At 42.0% G+C, this 8,374-nt stretch overlaps 1 pseudogene; it reads left to right on the forward strand.

Annotated features, from left to right (window-relative positions):
* The first annotated feature begins 3,069 nt into the window (after positions 1 to 3,069).
* On the forward strand, positions 3,070 to 3,508 carry LOC110328919 (annotated as a pseudogene).
* Positions 3,509 to 8,374: the final 4,866 nt, after the last annotated feature.

An 8,374-nucleotide genomic window follows, 5' to 3' on the forward strand; every position in this document is an offset into this window, starting at 1 on the left:
CCAAGACTACCAGCCCAGGGATGGCACCACCCACAAGGGGACCTCCCCTTGGTCACTAATTGAGGAAATGCCTTACAGCTGGATCTTGTAAGATTTCCCCAACTGAAGCTCCTTTCTCTGTGATAACTCCAGCTTGTGTCAAGTTGACAGAAAACCAGCCAGTACGGGCTCTGAGTTGTCATTTAGCCCTTAGCAGCTTCCACGTTCACATTTCACACCCACAGAATGTCATATGTGTCCATCACATTGGTGATAATAGGCAGGAAGGAGTGAAATGGGAAGAAAGTGAGGGATGTCCTTAAATTGAGCATTCCATAGCTCAGGGGGCTAAAATCCTGGAAAACCAACCGGCACCCAAGCCACAGAGTTTCCAGAAAACTTGAAGAATGAATTTAAGGGTGGGGACTAGAGCAGAGTGAGGTAGGGGTGTGTGTGTGTGTGTGTGTGTGTGTGTGTGTATGTATGTGTTTGTGTGTGTGTGTGTGTGTGTGTGTGTGTGTGTGTGTGTGTAGCAGGAGGAGAATCCTAAGAAAGGTTGCCACCAAGGCCTTTCTTAGTAAGGCTTTACTAGGGTGAAGCATGAGAAGATCAGCTGATGAGGGCAGTCGGCCTACCCACGTCTTCTGTGTGTGCTTCTCCAGCCGGTGGGTGGCCTGGAGCCTTGGGCACACCTTCAGGACAAATAGTCTCCCTCCCAGAATCCTGCTCCTTGGGTGGCTATGCCTTTTAGCAATCCACTATTGCTGGGGGTGGGGGAGGGCAGGGAAAGAAGAAAAGAAACAAACTTGGAGGGAGAGGTTTATTTTGTACCAAAATTCTTGGCTTACAGTCCATCATTGCAGGTCAGTCAAGGCAGCAGGAACCGGAAGAAGCACCTAGTCTCTTCCACAGTTAAGAGTAGAGAAAGAATAAATATGGACTCATCCGTGCTCAGGTTACTGTATCATGTTTCATGTAATCCGGGATCCAAAGTTAAGTAGTGGTGTTGCCCACATTTAGGGTTACCTTTCCCCACAATTTAGCATAATTAAGACTATTCTCCCATACTTTCTTATAGACCAGCCTGGCCTAGACAGCTCCCCACTGAGACTCTTTTACCAGGTGATACTAGACCATATCAACTTGACAAAGTGCACTACCATATTATATACATGGAGAAAAAAAGGTTAAGAAACCAGAACAGGAGCCAAGACCCAGGAATGGTTTCTGGCATTTCTGGCCTCCAGCCAGGACAGAACTACTGTTAACAGTCCCAGCTTCTGACCAAGAGTGAACTGCCTAGCAAGGACGAGAAGCTGAGTTGCCCTTTTCCAGGACCCCTCCCTACACTGCCTGACCAGATCCTTTCCCCTGTCCTTGATGGTAGCAACCACTCTGGACCGACTGGTAACGTTTCAATATCATAGGTATGGAGCAGTATCTCCCAAATTCAGTGAAATTTTAGGGGGAAGGGAGCCCAAATGTGGATGTCAGGATGTAACGTCTAAGATGAAAGATAAGTAGTTACATCTGGTCCTTCCTACAGAAAGTAGGGCAGGGAGAGGGCAGGCTTTGCGCCCAGTGGCAGAAGAGAGGACTCTCCAGCAGGTCTAGGCAAGTCCCTGTGCCACTTGAGTCATATGATCTAGCAAATCCAGTTGTGCCTGACGTGGTACAGGCAGATTTAGATGCTGTTTGGTCTTTGGCAGGCACATAGAGGTGAATCACAATACAAACTCAGCCTTTGGAATAAAGCCCCTGCGTTCTCCGTGGAAAAGTACTCTGGTCTAAGTCCAGTGCTGAATGTTGGCCAGCACTGAACGCCCCGACAGACACCACTCACGCTGCAGTAAACAGTGTCGAGGTGATCAGACTCCACGTCTGGGGGGTGTTTTTTCTCCCAAACCCATAGTCCCAAAAGGGGAAGGAGGGTGTTGATTCAGACAACAGAAGAAGGATGTTTTATAAAATATCTGACCCTGCCGGAGACAGAGGAGAGAGAGAGAGAGAGGGCTCAGCAATGAAGAGCACTTGCTGCTCTTGCAAAATCCCTGGGTTTGCTTCCCGGCACCCACATGGTGGCTCACAACAACCCGTAACTCTAGTTCCCAGGAATCCAAAGCCCTCTCTGGCTTCTCAGGCACTGCCCACACATGGTGCACATACATACACGCAGGCAAACACTCATGCACATAACGATAAAATCAATAAATCTTAAAAAGCTGACAGAATCCTTCAAAACTGTCAAGATCATTCTTCCCATCAAAAGTGGGGGGAAAATGAGAAACTGTCATAGCCAAAGTTAATCTAAGGGCACAACAACTAGATATGGAATGGTATCCCTATAACACAGAAAGACTTTTCAGTTATCCAGGGACGTCTAAATAAACCACAAACTTTATGTATTAATATCGGGTCATTAATGATAGCAAACATGACATTCAAGCATGAACATTTTAGCATTAGAGCAAACTGGATGGGAAACATATGAGAACTCCAGGAAATACATATTTCTTGTAAATAAAAAAAAAACCTGTTCTTTAAAATCTATTGTACTTTTTAAACTTTTATTTATGGTGTGTATATTTACATGGTAGTCTTATGTACAGGGAAACACATGCATGTGGAACTCAACTGAGAACTTAATGGAGTCCACCGTGTCAACCTTTATGTGGATGCCAGAGGACCACACTCAGGTCTCCAGACACTTTTATTAACCACTGAGCCATCTTGCTGGCCTAAGTCTATTCTATTTAAGAAAATCAAACTCAAATAATATTGCCATAAAATGTTAAAAACCAAAAGTCTCCAAACTAGGGATGCATATCCATTTGTGTTCTTGTCATATACTTCCTTTAAATTTCTTATTCATCTTTGGCTTTTTGAAACAGGACCTTTTAGAGCCCAGGCTGGACCCACACTCCACTGTGAATGCTGCCTACACCTCCCAAGTGCTAGGATTATAGGTGTTTGCCAAGACACCCAGCTCAGAACTTAAATGTTAATTATTCCAACTTCATTTCACCTTTTAAAAATTTTCTATTTGTGTGTGTTCTACACTACTACTAATATATATGTGTAGAAGTATGCATGTGTCTCTTTCTGCCATGTTCCCTTGCCACCACCACGGTGCGAATGAATGTTCTAGTGGATGCTCTCAAGAGCTTTAACAACGCTGAGAAGAAAGGCAAGTGCCAGGTGCTCATCAGGCCGTGTTCTAAACTCATCATTCAGTTCTTAACTGTGATGATGAAGCACGGCTACACTGGTGTATTCGAGATCACTGATGATCACAGAGCTAGGAAGATGGTTGTAAACCTCACAGGAAAGTTGAACAAGTGTGGAGTTATAAGCCCTAGATTTAATGTTCAACTCAAAGACCTAGAGAAATGGCAGAAAAATCTGCTCTCATCACGGCAGTTTGGTATCATTGTGCTGACAACCTCGGCTGGCACTGGCTGGCATCATGAACCATGAAGAGGCAAGACGAAAACATACAGGAGGAAAAATCCTGGGATTCTTATTTTAAATGTAAAGCACAAGTAAAAAACCTTCGAGGACTGTTTAAAAAAGGAGGAGGAAGAGGAGGAGGAGGAGGAGGAGGAGGAGGAGGAGGAAGAAGAGGAGGAGGAAGAGGAGAAGGAGAAGAAGGAGAAGAGGAAGGCATGTGATTCTTTAGCATGGTTGTTGAGAACAGATTTATTTGTTTTTACTGACATTATGAAATTATTGGTTGTATGTGGTTTTTGACTAAGTAAGTAAAAAAAATAAGTTGATTGTTTTTTAAGAGTTCATCATGAGAAAAAAGGCCAGGACCACCAAGATGGCTCATCAGGTAAGATCACTTGCCATCAGATCTGATGACCTGAGTTCGATCCCTGGGACCCGTAAGGTAGAAGGAGGGAACTGACTCCTGAGATATGTCCTCTGATGTCTACAAAGCACATTTGCACATGCATGCAAACAATAAATAATGTAATTTTAAAATATTTTAAGAGTCCATAAACTGTGATACAACTAGCTAATTCTTTTGTCATAGTAAGTGATAATATAAAAAAATACTGTGACCTTGAGTAAAAGCCTATATAACATCACTGCTAAAGATGACCCCGATTTCAGTATTCTCTGGATCACAGTAACTGTAGGTAATATGATGGTCTTATAATTTGTAAGTATTTGGTAGCTGATACTTGGAATCACCTTCAATGGATAAAGCTACTGGAGGGGCCTTGCTTAGAGTAGCTAACCTGTAAAAGATCTCAAGTTCTTTTCATTGAGATTTTTTTCAACCACTAGTTATCATTACTGTTCACAAAGAACACTGTTGGGTTATTATAATGTTCTCCTTGTTGCCTTTGAATTCTCTTTAAGTAATTTAGTAAAAGTTGGATGCCCTGCTATCAATTTTCAATATAAACTCTTAATGCAAAGTTAAAGCTCTACTTTGTAGCCTGTGGATTTCCCCAAAGCCACAGCAATGAAAAAATAGATCTTGTGTATACTGTACATCAATATCTAAAGTACTGACCAGAAAGGTACTTTTCAGTGTATTCTTGTCTCACAGGTTGCTGTATAATACTCAGCCTTTACAGGAAGCTCTGTTAGTTTCACTTAGAAATTAACTATTCTAGGAAGAACCATTCATTAGTTTGAAAGACCCCCATCCCATTAGATTTATGGAATGTTCATATGAACAAATAAAATAAAAAGAACAAGACCAGATGACCAAATACCTATGCCTTTGTACTTCTGAAGCTGAAAAATATCATTCAGAAAAAAAAAAAAAAACATGACAAGAAATTGTTCAATTAAAAAGAAACATACCTTGCAATAGTATTAGTTTACCTGGAAACCCCAAAACTTCCCCAGGACTCTTTATTGGGAGAACTATAGGTCATAATGAAATTTATTTTTATTGTGAAAATGAAAGTTTCCTACCTAGAGGAGAGAATGGTGTGACGATTCTAATTCATGGACTTGAGGCGCTCTAGAAAGATCCAACTGCTCTACCTAAACAGGACTTTGGCCTAGAAGTTATCTAGGCAGAATATAATCTTGATTTATTTGAAAACTGAAAATGAAATGTCATACTCCTGTACCTGAGTATGTGCCATGGGCAGAATTGGGTCCTCTCAAGTTCATATGCCAAAGTCCTGACCCTCCGTGGGACTGCTGAGAGGGCTGTGTGAGGGCAGGGATGAAGATTTAGCTGAGATTAACAAGTAAAGGAGGGGGCTAGTGAGATGGCTCAGTGGGTAAGAGCACCTGACTGCTCTTCTGAAGGTTCGGAGTTCAAATCCCAGCAACCACATGGTGGCTCATAACCATCTGTAATAAGATCTGACGCCCTCTTCTGGAGTGTCTGAAGACAGCTACAGTGTACTTACATGCAATAAATAAATCTTAAAAAAGAAAGAAAGAAAGAAAGAAAGAAAGAAAGAAAGAAAGAAAGAAAGAAAGAAAGAAAGAAAGAAAGAAAAACAAGTAAAGGAGGGCAGGGGCTCCAATATGATGAAGCTGTTTTTCTCACAAAGAGACAGACACCAGAGCCTTCTTTGTCTACCATGAGAAGACACAGCGATGGGCCCACCACCAGAAACCAAGAAGAAAGTCCCTACCAGAAACTATTGTCACCTTGGTTTTAGTTCCAGGCCACAGAACGGAGGGCTGTCACAGCAACTGCAGCCAGTTAAAACGATCACAAAACAGTTCCTTGCACTCACCTTTAAAGATAAGACACGTGTTTCCTGTGGCAAGGAAGTCTGTAAACCAGACTCTGCACTTGAATGCTGAAGAAGTTAGAGGTGTGAGCTGCAGCCATTTCCTAAGAAGCTATGGGTGAGGAGATCCGTGTTGCTTACAGGAACCTTAACCTCCTCCTCCAGCAGCTTTGGATTAGGTTGGTGGTTTTCATACGACCCAGCCCCACCCCCTACTATTCCAACATATCCACTGATGATAAGTTAAGCTGTCAGTCTTACCTCTTTAAAAAAAAAAAAAAAAAAAGCATACCAAAATTTCTGACAAAGTAACAAACACTTTGGATCTTACTTTTGTAAGATGTTACAATGTTATCCAGTTGAGGTTTTTTTTTTTTTTTTTTTTTTCAAAATAAAATGAATATATAATCGCATCTCATAGCATTTGTTCTCAAAGCCGCTAGCAGCTAGGATCTTACAGGTATCAAAACCTTGCCTTCAGACTTGGGCTTGGTGTTTACATGAAATATCTTGATTACCATGTCAATTAAATGTACTGTAGCATGGGACGGTAAAGCTAATGTGTATCAGAAACAGAACTGTGTGACTTTGGGTAGAACATTTAACCTCTCAGTTTTCAGCCTTCGATGTCACTTGGCTTGCTCTTGCGATTCTCTGTGGGAGAAACCATGGGGCAAAGTAAGAGATGCTGGTGGCATCTTAATCGCCTGGGTGACAGACTCATGGCAAGACTGTGTGCCTCCCTTGCACCCTACTTGGGCTGAGTATTGATACTAAATGCAAATGGTTGTCTCTGTTCTCTGGTGACACTTCTCAGAAGCAAACAAGATTGATTCTAAAACAATGTTTTTTCCCCCCAAGGATGGCTTCTAACTTGCTTTCAACAAATTTGAAGAATCTAAAATTGTTAAAATAATACAATGGCAAATTACTATGATGTTGTGTGAAAATAAGGAGTGTGTGTGTGTGTGTGTGTGTGTGTGTGTGTGTTGCAGTGTGAGTGCCTGTGTATGTCTATAGAGACCGGAAGTTGAAATCAAGTGTCTTTTTCCAATATTGCTTACCTTATTCTTTTTGAAGGCAGGAGCTTTTCACTGAACCTGGAGCTTACTTATTGGCTTGTGTGGTAGTTTGAACAATAATGGCCCCCATAGGCTCATATAGTTGAATGCTTGGTCCCCAGCTGATGGAGCTGTTTGGGAAAGATTAGAATATATGCCCTTATAGGAGGAGGGGTGTCACTGTGTGTGGGGGGGTGTGTGTGTGTGTGTGGGGTGTGTGTGTATGTTTTTTTTTTTTTTTTTGTCACTGTGTGTGGGGGGGGGGGGCGGGATTTGGGGTTTCAAAAGCTCAGCCAATTCCTATTGAATCGGAATGTAAGCTCTCAGCTACTGCTCTAGCACCATGCCTGCCTGGTGCCCTGCTTCTCACCATGATGGTCATGGACTCTAACCCTTTGAACCATGAGCTTCAAAATAAACCCCTTCTTTCAGGAGTTACCTTGGCCATGATGTTTTGTCATGGCAATAGAAGAGTAAGTAAGAAAGCTAGGTTAAAGCCAGTGAGCCCCTGGGAGCCTCCTGTTTCTGCCTCCCAGATGTGGGAGGTCAGGTGACCATGCCTGGTCACCCAACATTTTTTTTTAAGTGTATTGGATTCTGCCTACACGTATTGTCTGTGAATCACATCTGTGTCTGGTGCCATCTGGAGGCCAGAAGAGGGCATCACATCCTCTGGCCCTGGTGTTACAGATGGTTGTGAGCTTCCATATGGATTCTAGGAAGTAAACTTGGTGTCCCTGTGAGAGCAGTCAATGTTCTGAACCACAAAACCACCTCTCCAGCCTCCTGCGTAGCGTTTCACCTGGGTGCTGAAGGTCTGAACTCAGGTCTTCATAATTACGCAGTAAGTGCTTTGCCCATCGAAACTTCTTCCTGTCCCCAATGACTACTTTTAGCATGGGAGTCAGAAACTCAAAGAACTGATTTTGTTGAAGCAAGCCCCCATTTTCATGTTTGTGAGGTTCATAGTACTTATCTCTCAAACCCCCAAATAGGGATAGAATTGTAACCCAATTCTGTCTGTTTCCAACAATAAGTAGCACTCATCAAAAAGTTTTCCAAGAGATGTACTCAATAAATTGTATGTGCAATTGTTAAAAGTTGCAATGAGTTATTTAAATTTCCTATATTGATTGTTATAATAAGTAAAGCTTTCAATTTTAAGTAATAAAATATTTCCAAATACAAAAGTACCAACATTTATCAACAATACCATATGAATTGCATGTCTTAAAATTAAGCATCTAGGGATATCCATAGCATTTTTGGAAGACAATCAGTGATTACACTTAAGATAGCATAAGGTCAGCCCTAGGTCTATACTCTAACTCATTTGTGAATGAACAGACATTTACAAAGCTCACTTTGTGTCAACTACTAGCAACCCATTTTGTACACACATGGAAAGAACATGAGCCTTGCTCTTACTGTTGTATGTTGCAAGGGAGTGGTAGGTACATGTGGCTCCGCTGCCTTTCTGAGTCAGGTATGAGTGACCATGTCCTGAAAACTAAAATCCATGTGCCTCAATTTTCATGTTCCAACATGCAAGCGACGAGGTTAACTTTTATAATTAGAAGGTGGCATGGTGTAGAGAGATAGCTCACTTGGTCA

This window comes from Mus pahari, chromosome 11, assembly GCF_900095145.1.
Source record: "Mus pahari chromosome 11, PAHARI_EIJ_v1.1, whole genome shotgun sequence".
Classification (NCBI taxonomy): Eukaryota; Metazoa; Chordata; class Mammalia; order Rodentia; family Muridae; genus Mus; species Mus pahari.